Source organism: Zea mays, chromosome 1 (assembly GCF_902167145.1).
Source record: "Zea mays cultivar B73 chromosome 1, Zm-B73-REFERENCE-NAM-5.0, whole genome shotgun sequence".
Taxonomy (NCBI): Eukaryota; Viridiplantae; Streptophyta; class Magnoliopsida; order Poales; family Poaceae; genus Zea; species Zea mays.
This window is the reverse complement of record NC_050096.1, coordinates 288,969,837-288,978,432: the sequence shown is the minus strand read 5'-3', so window position 1 is coordinate 288,978,432 and position 8,596 is coordinate 288,969,837. Positions and strand designations below refer to the sequence as shown.

Below are 8,596 nucleotides of genomic sequence, written 5' to 3'. Positions count from 1 at the left end.
GCCTAGGGCGGTCGTCACCACCACCGTCGATCGTATCACAAGAGATCGACTGCCACCCTCGCTCACGCATCAGGCGATCGCGGTCGTCGTGGCGCTCGCGTCTCGAGCAATGGTCACCGACGTAGCCTACCGCTCGTCGACGTCGCCCCCTACTCGTCGATGTCGCACCTCTGGTCGCCCCTCGCGTCTCACGTGATGCTCGCGGCTCGCGCCTCGCACTTCAGGACATCATCGTCAACCTCCGCTCGTCGCCGCTCATGCCTCATGCGATCACAACCGCCGCTAGAAATTGAAACACTAATCCCCAAGGTCTGGGATACTTTTATAGACGCCTAGGGCCTGGGTCGCTTGAGGTGGTGTGGTTGCACCGGATGACAGCATCAGGTTAGGTCTTTCACCTAGCTATTGGAAGCCCAAAGCTATATATATTATCACAATAATTGTTGTTGTTGTCCCTTGTTTAAACTCAAGATTCCCTAAAAATATAATGCGGATTGGATCTGTTATGTGTAACTTGGTTTTGCCTATGTGAATCATATGAAGTTGGATGACATGTGAGACATACTTATTCCACGAGATGCCTCGAAAGTAGCGAGTATGGAGGGAGGGAGACGAGTGAGTATGGAGGGAAGGTGTTAGGGAGGGAGATAACGTGTGCCCCAACCTGCGAAGTCTGTTCAATCTCGTGTTGACACGCATCTGACGGTTGCCTCGGTAGTGAACATAGGCGCAGATGTTGGGCATGCGACAATTAATACATATCTTTGTCGATTGAACACGCTAAAAAATATTTATTTACCTTATGTCTATATAGAAAACATATTATACCATGAACTTGTTTAAAGAACGGTAAACCACGTTTTCTAGACAGAATGAAAGGAGGAGGTGGTGGATAAGAGTAACCATACAATAGATCTAATCTAACAAATTGATAATTTAGCACTTTGTTAACAATATTTTTTTTTGATTTGGTTGGGGTGCGCCAGGCTCAAGCAATAGTGCAACACTAGAGCGACACATAAGGGACCCAATGGCAAGCCATTGTAGTGGACCCTTCCCCACAAAAAAATAATTTAATATCGAAGTGGACACATGGCCCACAAATCAGATATTAAACTGATAAGAACAGATACTACACTTGATCTTAGCCAAAAGGCCGAGAAAGGTATGAATTGTTAATTTGATTGAGATCTTCTTTTATAAGCCTTCTCTGCTCCCTCCCGCTGAAAGCCGTCGAGGTGGGACTAAACTAAAGCACCACAAAGAAAGGGCATTAAGACCTCTATCTGGTTGCGTGGGCTTTCTGGGCTACCAATACGTCCATGCTGGCCCGGTCAGCAGAGTCTCTCTCGCTCCAAGTTCTGGACTCCGTTTCCACCGCAGCTGGCTGGACACAGGCCACCCGCCGTCCGGTTTGTTTCCCAGACGTCGAGGCTGAACTCCATTCTAGTTGAATGATGATCGTACGTACATGAATGGAAACGTTCCAGGAGGGAGGCCAGTTGGCCACACGGAGTCTGATCTCCATTCTAGTTGCAACCCCTTGCTCCGGCCATCGTTCGTTCGCCTACGAGGCTCGACGTACGGTAGTACGTGGCCACCTCCCACCTGTATAAATGCTGCATTTTTCTTCCTTTTTCACGGATTGCTCGGCTTTCCTAGGTAGACGTAATCATTTACAAAGGCCATAAACAAATTCATGCTTTCTTAGTTTCAGGCTAATATCCTTTTCTCAGGAATACACAAAAAAAACGTGCAACGATGTATTTAAAGTAGGATAGATTGATCACGGGTGGAGCCAGAATTACGGCATAGAAGGGGCCCATCAATTTATCAAATATTATAAGATGAAAAATATCGTAGTATATATACATATGCATATACTAATTTACGTATAGCATAGATAATAAATTAATAAAAAAACTAATACCATGTAATTGAATATTGATTAACTCCAATAAGGATTAAAATAATTTACTTCTACGATGATCGACCACATTAAAAGCTTTGATTATATCTGAGAGTTGATCATAGTCGTCAATTCTATATCAATATATATGATGAAGTAATTTCACATAAAAGCATCTCCCATTTTATTTTGTATATGTGTTTTGGTAAGTTTTTTAGCTATAAGGCTACCTTAGTGGTTGCAGTTGAGAATGGAAGGGTGACCATGAAACTTTTATACAATTTGACAAGGCTTTTATCAAATCAACAAGTGATTGTAATGTATTTGGCTCTAGATGTTTGTAAGCTCAAGGTGAAGTCTCAAATTCGTCGCACGCACAACAACTATCTGGTGACGACTTTGATAGAAATTCATCGATTTTATAACTAGCGGTGAATTTGATGCTTTAAAAAACGTGGCAAAATTTTAACTTGGATAGATAAATTTATTTGGGAACATATCCTGTGCACATGAGCCTTTGTTGCACATATGGTGCACATGAACTAACAATCTTTACAAAAAAATCTGAAAAAATCATTCATATTCTTTCCATCTCAATTCGATTATATATAACACTTTAAGTTCAAATTTGTTATGTTTAGCTGTAATAAAAAAAAGATAATATGTGAGCCCACCCAACTCTCAACCCTAGTAGGTTTGATGCAAATGGACAAGTTTCCTTCCTTATTTGGACACCTTGTGCTACCCACTACTTGGATCTCATGCTGGAGGTTATTGGGAAGATAAATGAGTTTAGTGGCTGCATTGCCAAAGCAAAGAAGATAAATAGATTTATCTATGGATATGGAAGGATTTAAGAATTGATGACGACCAAGAAAAATGGTACAGTACAGATCTTATCACGCTAAAATACTAGAGACCAACAATGGCTGAACTGCGGGCTGCCATGGACCATGCAAAAAGAGCATCAAGGAAGCTTTGGAAGACATCGCGATTAATAGGTGAAGTAATTCCTATTGTTGAAAATAGGTGGGACAATCAGATGAGTACCAATCTATATGGGGCATGCCCTGGGCCACCTCTGTCGCAAGGTGAGGTGTCGAATCGCGTTGGGGCTCACAAACTACCCAAATCCGAGTTATAGTTGATGCAAAAGTTGGTGCCTATACCTTATATACATCATGTAGTTGCTCCTAGGTTTGTCCATGTTTTTAGGGGAAAATATATCCTGGATTCCTCAAAGATATCCACCTTCATTGTTGTCGGCTGCCCCCATACTGCCCTATTCTTTCCCCAACCTTGCCAAAGCCACCCATCTAAGATAGTGTTACAGATTCAATACTAATAGATGTGCTTACCTTTGTGCCCTTGTTTCAATCCTGGTGTCGCATAGCCATCCACCCCATGGCTTCCTTCGGGGCTTGCTGTATGTGGGAGCGACGTGGTTGGAGGCGGACACGGAGGTAACTGTCGTTGCCCACCTCCCGCACCACCTGCTCCTCGTGAACCAGGTCCCCGCGATTGCGACCACCTCTTCACAGACCCCCGGCCCGCTACCTCCTTCGCTCAGTCTTCGACGCTCTTAGGGGACATGAGCGAGGAAGCGACTAAGAGCGCCTAGAGGGGAGTGAATATGTGATCTTGCAAAATTAACTCTAAACAACACAAAGTTGGTTTATAAAAAGTAGGGGTGGGCATTCGATTTTTTTGAAACTTCGGTTCTGTTTTTTGGTTTTAAAAACTTTTGTTTTCTAGACATTAGAAACTGATCGATTTTCTATAAAATGAAAAACCAAGAGGTTCGATTTTGATTTTTTACTTCAGTTTTTCGGTAAAACCTGAATACCAAACTTATACTCAATACAACACATACAACAAGTTTATATGATAGATTACATATACTTTTAAAAAATAAAAATTATATATATACAAATATTTAGAGATACATCATACATCACATACAATAATTGAATAACAATTTAATTGCATCACACATTTAGTTCACATGATCGAATAGTCAAAATTTAGAATTGATAAAGTTTGGTATTCGATTTTTTGATATTTCGGTTCGGTTTACTTTGAAAATCGATTAAGATACTGAAAACCGAACTTCTTAGATACAAAAACCAAAACTGAATCGAACTACCAAAAAAACTGAAATTTTGATTCGGTTCGGTTCGATTTTTGGTTTATGGTAAAAATGTGCCCACCCCTAATACAAAGTGTTAGTGAGAACTAAAACCAAGTTAGGTTGAGAAAGAGAAAGGAAGGAGAACTCTTTACTTGATTGCTCCTTTAAGATGAGTATTAAACTTAGGAGCAATATTACAATTGAGTATGATAGCTCAAGAAGGCAACAATCGCAATAAGTAAAATGGACAAGGGACATAGCAATTTTTACCGTGGTTCGGCCAATGCCTAGTCCATGTTGTGGTGACCTCCTTTGGTCAAGGGTTGCACTCAACCCTTCTCAAGTGATCCAAAGATCAAACTTGAGTGCCACAGTTGTCTTCCTTATATCAATATCTCTTTATGAGGAATCTCCACATATTAGAGTCCCTCAAGCCTTACACAAATGATTACAATCAAATCTAGAGTAAGGAGGGGAGTAGAGACGCACACAAGGGCATAATGCAGCAACAACACGCACACAAGCAAAGAAGAGAGCGCACGGATAAAAATGACAGAGTCACAGCTCAAGAACGTGCTCATATCTCTCTCAAACAAATAAAAAATGTGGTCGTGGAGTTTTGGAGTGGTAGTGTACTCAAAGTTTGCTTGGCAAACATCTCCATACGCTTAGGAGGTCCTTTTATAGCCCCAAGGGACCTAGGAGCCGTTGGAGCTTCATTTGGATGCTCCCAACATTCCCTATCTGTGGGTGCACTAGAATGTGTGGTGGCGTACCGAACACTACACAGTGCAACGATCAATAGATTTTCGACTGGTCACTTTCTGTTTCAGGTGGGCACCGACTATTCGATGCACCATCTAACCATTACTTGCGGCTGGCGTGGCAAATAGTCGTTGGTTGTCTTCACAACGGACTGTCCGGCGCTTCGCGCGGACTCTCTGGTGATTTTTAGTCGATGAAACCTGGCCGAGCCCAAGAGTGGCCTGTTTGGCTGGACGGTCACCGGACCGTCAGATGCACCCCAATTTGTTCGGTGGGTGGCACGGAACCATCCGGTGCAGCCCATTTCAGCCCAACTTGTTTCTTTTTGTGCCAACTTTCTTTGGCTCCTTTTGGCTCGACTTCATATTGTCCCTAGTAATGTGCCCACTTTCAAGCCCAAAGGTGCCTTTTCTTATATCTCACAATTTTCTTTACAACCACCATTGTTCATGCTCATACAAGGAGATGTTTGTCCATAGTAATGTGTTGGGTTTTAAATCATTAAAATAAATAGAAATGGTCTAAGGGCACATTTCCCTTTCAGTGACCTTGCACGAGATCTGCTATGGCGGCATGAGAGACACGCGAGCCCGCGCGGAACCGTCTCGTGATCTCAGCGGGACCAGCCGCCACAGGGCGTCTCCGCCTCCGGGTGCCGCAGGAGCGAGGAAGGAGGTGATGCCTTGAATCTAGGCTTGGGGGAGAGGGACCAATCCTCCATGGATCTCGGCACGATGACACACAGGGTAAACACTGGTTGGGACAGTTTTAGGGGTGGTTGGTTTTTCACCATGGTTGGGACAAATTTTGTGAAGCTGAAGCAGTTCCAAACAGGGCCATCAACTATATATAGGGATATTCGGAGCCGAGGGCTTTCAATAGTTACAGGAAGCCCCAACCACACCATGGTCCGCACCTAACAACTAGGCGCATGTGGTCTGGTGGGTCCTCCCGCCATGCAACAGGTCAAATATCTCCTCTAACCCGACCGCCTCCACCCCTACGCGCCCCTGCATGCGCATTTGTTTCAATTTGCACACGCGAAAATTTTGGAAGGCACACAAATTTATGAAATGAATTGACATGCATGGAAACAAAAAATGATTTGAATGATTTATTCCATCTATAAATATAGGATCTCTATAACAATCATGCATCTATGCTCGTTAGAAACATTTTATGATATATACTAATACTAATTATGCTACACGGTGTAGGTATTTATGCAATACGGTACGCTGCGTAAAACATAGTTTTCTGCTGCATGTGCACAAATTTATGATGACAAGAATGTGCGTTGAGAGAAAATGGATTGACATTCATGGAAAATTTATGCTTTAAATGTCTTTCACCCCATAAATATAAGTTCTCTACAACAACAATGCAGATAGGCTCGGTCAAACCAATTTATGACATATACTGATACTACTTATGCTACACACTGTAGATATTTATGCAGTTATGGTACACCACGTAAAAAATCTATTTCCTGTTGTATACGCACAAATTTAGGATGACAAAAATGTGCGTTGAAAGCAAACGATTAGCATGCATGGAAACCAAAAAATGATTTAAATACTTTATTTTGTCCATAAAAATAGGATCTCTACAACAGTCATGAACCTAGACTCGTTAGAATCAGATTATGACATATACTGATACTAATCATGCTACACATTATAGATATTAATGCAATGTCATACACCATGTAAAAAATCTGTTTCTTGCTGCATGCGTACAAATTTAGGATTTAGGATGACAAGAATGTGCGTTGAAAGGAAATAGATTGGCATACCGAGTTTTATGGAATCGTGGCAAATGACTTCATTTCTTAGTGCAGTTACCTTTTTCTAAATTTCTATTTCGTTGCGTAAATATGTGTGTCGTAAATATCTTATACATATTTCGTAAATGGTAGGAACCCAATACACACAGGATTAAGTAATAAGATAATGAATAAAATCAATAAATCGTTTGCGTAAAATGTGAATAGCAATATCATAAACAAACAATAGATGGAAGTGACGCCGTGAACTGAAATATATGTCGCAAAAACCTTTTGACATTGGCATAAATATGTATACAAAATATCATAAAACAGGACCATCCCTCGCATCTAGGGGAGCCGTCGACGCCACACGCGCCTCTGGGATCCGCCGTCGCTCACGGATGATGTCGAACGCGAAGCGGAGCAGCACGTCCCTACAGGTCCACCACCGCAGTGCCTGCATCATCGACAACAACTTATCGTGCACTAGACGCTCGACGGTGGCCGCCGAGAACTGGACGAACCGCGCCAAGTGCATCTCGACGTTGGCCACCTTCCGTTACACGTGCCACGAGGCGCCGTCGTGGGTGGTCTCCGTCGCCGCCGCTGCTCGTGCCTAGGGCAGTCGTCACCGCCACCGTCGATCGTATCACAAGAGATCGGCCGCAACCCCCGCTCACGCATCAGGCGATCGCGGTCATCGTGGCGCTCGCGTCTCGAGCGATGGTCACCGACGTAGCCTACTGCTCGTCGACGTCGCCCCTGCTCGCCGATGTCGCACCTCTGGTCGCCCCTCGTGTCTCACGTGATGCTCGCGACTCGCGCCTTGGGACATCGTCGTCAACCTCCGCTCGTCGCCGCTCGTGCCTCATGCGATCACAACCGCCGCTAGAAATTGAAACACTAATCCCTAAGGACCGGGCCACTTTTATAGATGCCCAGGGCCTGGGTCGCTTGAGGTGGTGTGGTTGCACCGAATGACAACGTCGGGTGAGGTCTTTCGCCCAACTATTGGAAGCTCAAGGCTATATATATATATGTCGTCGTTTCGAGACCCGGGGGTCCCTGGATCGACGAGTAAATTGTCGCCGCGTGCCCCAGCCCAGATGGGTCGGCGCGAGACGGAGCGCGAAGGGGGGAGGAAGCCGGAGGGAGACGAGCGTGAGAGGTGGAATCCTACGGCCTTCGTGTTTGTCCCGCGCCCAGGTCGGGTGCGCTTGCAGTAGGGGGTTACAAGCGTCCACGCAGGAGGGAGCGAGCGGCCTCACGCGAGCGTCGTCCCGTCCTTCCCCGCGCGGCCAACCCTCTGTAAGAGGGCCCTGGTCCTTCCTTTTATAGGCGTAAGGAGAGGATCCAGGTGTACAATGGGGGGTGTAGCAGTGTGCTAACGTGTCTAGCAGAGGAGAGCTAGCGCCCTAAGTACATGCCATCGTGGCAGCCGGAGAGGTTTTGGCACCCGGTTCGTGTGGTGTCGTGGCCGTCGGAAGAGCGCTGGAGCCTGGCGGAAGGACAGCTGTCGGGGCTGTCGAGTCCTTGCTGACGTCCTCTTGCTTCCGTAAGGGGGCTGAGAGCCGTCGTCGTCATAGAGTGTGCGGGGCGCCATCATTACTTGTCTGGCGGAGCGAGCCAGATGGGACACCGGTCTTGTTCCCCGTAGCCTGAGTCAGCTTGGGGCAGGGTAATGATGGCGCCTCCTGTTGATGTGGTCGGTCCGTGCCCTAGGTTGGGCGAGGTGGAGGCTCCTCCGAGGTCGAGGTCGAGTCTGTCTCCCAAGGTCGAGGTCGAGTCTGAGCCCCCGGGTCGGATGAGGCGGAGACCGTCGGCTGATGCCAGGGCTGAGTCCAAGCCCTGGGGTCGGGCGGAGCGGAGTTCGCCGTCTTCCGGGGCTGAGCCCGAGTCCGAGCCCTAGGGTCGGGCGGAGCGGAGTTCGTCATCTTCCGGGGCTGAGCCCGAGTCCGAGCCCTGGGGTCGGGCGGAGCGGAGTTCGCCGTCTTCCGGGGCTGAGCCCGAGTCCGAGCCCTGG

The 8,596-nt window shown here is 46.0% G+C and overlaps 1 non-coding gene across 1 annotated transcript; it reads right to left on the bottom strand.

The window, feature by feature from the left end:
* Nucleotides 1–972: 972 nt before the first annotated feature.
* Nucleotides 973–1,169, bottom strand: LOC111590786 (U2 spliceosomal RNA). The gene has a single exon (XR_004855819.1). It is a non-coding gene; the product is annotated as a U2 spliceosomal RNA (small nuclear RNA).
* Nucleotides 1,170–8,596: the final 7,427 nt, after the last annotated feature.